This window comes from Penaeus chinensis, chromosome 22, assembly GCF_019202785.1.
Source record: "Penaeus chinensis breed Huanghai No. 1 chromosome 22, ASM1920278v2, whole genome shotgun sequence".
In the NCBI taxonomy this organism is placed as follows: domain Eukaryota; kingdom Metazoa; phylum Arthropoda; class Malacostraca; order Decapoda; family Penaeidae; genus Penaeus; species Penaeus chinensis.
This window is the reverse complement of record NC_061840.1, coordinates 27,538,666-27,541,165: the sequence shown is the minus strand read 5'-3', so window position 1 is coordinate 27,541,165 and position 2,500 is coordinate 27,538,666. Positions and strand designations below refer to the sequence as shown.

The 2,500-nt window shown below is 29.8% G+C and overlaps 1 protein-coding gene across 5 annotated transcripts in view; it reads left to right on the top strand.

Annotated features, from left to right (window-relative positions):
* The window catches only part of LOC125037083 (1-phosphatidylinositol 4,5-bisphosphate phosphodiesterase eta-2-like), a 68,871-nt gene that overhangs the window by 33,717 nt on the left and 32,654 nt on the right, over positions 1 to 2,500 (top strand). The gene's annotated exons all lie outside the window — the stretch shown is intronic.

Sequence of the window (2,500 nt, the reverse complement as noted above, 5' to 3'; positions counted from 1 at the left end):
ATAACAACAAGGTATTCTTGTCTTTGAAGTTATTAACATATTTTTTTTTTATTGTTATACTTTTTTCGAAATGAATAATAAAGATCAATATATAGAAGAAGGAATGAAAAAAAAAGACAGATGAGCAATATGAATGAGAATAGAAATAATAGTAATAATTATAGTAGGAAGGGACAAAGAAAATGAAAATATAGAAGAAAAAAAGATAAACTTGAAAAAAAAAAATAATACTTATTCATGAGCACAGAAAAAGGGGAAGAGGATGAGGAGAAAGGGAAGAATTAGAAGGAGGAGAAGAAAAAGATAAAAGAAAATTCGTGGAAGAAGAAAATGAAGAAGAAAGAAGTAGTAATTAGGAGAAAATTTAGGGGTAGAAAAGAATGAGAAAATAAGAATTATGTAGTAAAAGGGAGACGAAGGGGAAAAACAAATTACGAGGAGGAAGGAGAAAGAGAAAAACAAATTAGGAGGAAGAGGAAGAAAGTAGGAGGAGGAGGAAGAAAGAGAAGAAATTAGGAGGAAAAAGAAGAGAGAGAAAAACAAATTAGGAGGTGGAACAGGAAAAAAAAAAAAAGAATTAGGAGGAGGAAAAAGAAGAAAAAAAGGAAATAAGAAGGACAAATGATAAAGTAATAGCAAAAGGAATAAGAAAAGGAAGGAAGAACGTAAAAGCAGAAAGATAAACGAAAGAGGAGGAAGAAAATGGAATTAGATGGAGATAAAAGAAAATAAGTAAAATAAGGGAATAAGTAAAGAAAAAAAAAGTAATAACACGAGGAAATAAAATAATGATACAAGGAGAGAAAAGAAAAGAAAGTAATAACAGAGAGAAGAAGATAAACGAAGGAAGAAGAGGAGGAGAAGAAGAGAAGAGGTTTTCTCTCGACCTCAGAGAACTGAATTACAAATCCGCAGGAGGTTTATGGGCGTGGTTTAGGAGTGGCTCTTAGGGGGGGGGGGGGGGGAGGTGCGTGCGTGTCCCTTTGCGTATGTTTGCGTTTGTTTGTTTATTATTATTATTGTTGTTGTTGTTGTTGTTATTATTATTATTGTTGTTGTTGTTGTTGTTGTTATTATTATTATTGTTATTATTATTTATCTTCATCGCCATCTTTATCATCATCATTGTTATTATTATAATCTTTTTATTATACTACTACTATTACTAATGATAATGATAGTAGTAGTGATGATAATGATACTAAGACCTGTTATTATTATTATTATTATTATTATTATTATTATTATTATTGTTATTACTATTACTATTATTTTTATTATTATTATTACTATTATTATTGATATTAATTGTGTTGTTAGCGGAATAATAGTTGTATCACTGTTAGTATCACTTATTATTATTATTACTAATATTATCACAGATATTATCTTCTTCATTCTCGCCATTATCATTGTTGTTGTTGTAATAATTATTATGATTATTATTAGGGTTCTTATTTTTATTCTTCTTGTTCTTATTATTAATATTATTGATTTTATTGTTATTATTTGTATCATAATTTGTTGTTTTTGTTGTTATTGCTGTTGTTATTCTTGCTTTTGTTTTAATTCATAATATTAGTATTGCTATCGTTATTATTAGTAATATTCTTATTGTAATTATTTGCATTATTAATATTAATATTATTTTATATCTGTTATTAGTATTGTTGTTGTTTTAGTTGTTTTTATGTATTTATTATTATTATTATTATTATTATTATTATTATTATATTTTTGGATTATGATATTGTGAATTTGACTTCTATTATTGTTATCATCAGATCATATTTTTCTATGATTATGTATATTATCATCTTTATCATCTTTATTATCTTCACCGTTACTGAGACATCTAGCAACACGTTATCTTAACTGATAGCTTAATCGGGGCTGATTTTTTTTTTATACTTAGTATCACTTTTATTAGCAGTATTTTATCATTCTTAATCTTAATATTATCCTGTCAAATGATATGAAAGATGCAATAATGAATTGATGGTATATCCGTTATTTGTAACGCTGTGGGTTGTACAATAAGAAAATGTCGTATTTCTAGACGTTTATTCCTGTAGACTTGTTTTCCTCCTTGGCACAAATCTGCTACAAATAATAATAACGTTTACGGTTTTATAAGCAGACACCGCTAGAGTCACGGAAACATGGATCAAAACCGGTCGTGAATCAAAGACTGAAAGATAGCTAGAGCCACTTGACACGTTCAGAAACACACGCATTTTCTCACACACACGTGCACACAGATCCACATTTACATATGCACCGTGGGGGTTCACATAGATCTACTCTTGTGCTCACAATTAATTACAATGGCGTGAGTGTTTGCGGTGTTATTACACTCAAACACTCGCACGCACGCAAACCGAAACAAACAAGGTCTATATAAGTTATATAGATCTTACACACACACACACGCACCCACGCACTTGCGCACACACGCACACGCACACGCACACGCACACGCACACGCACACGCACACGC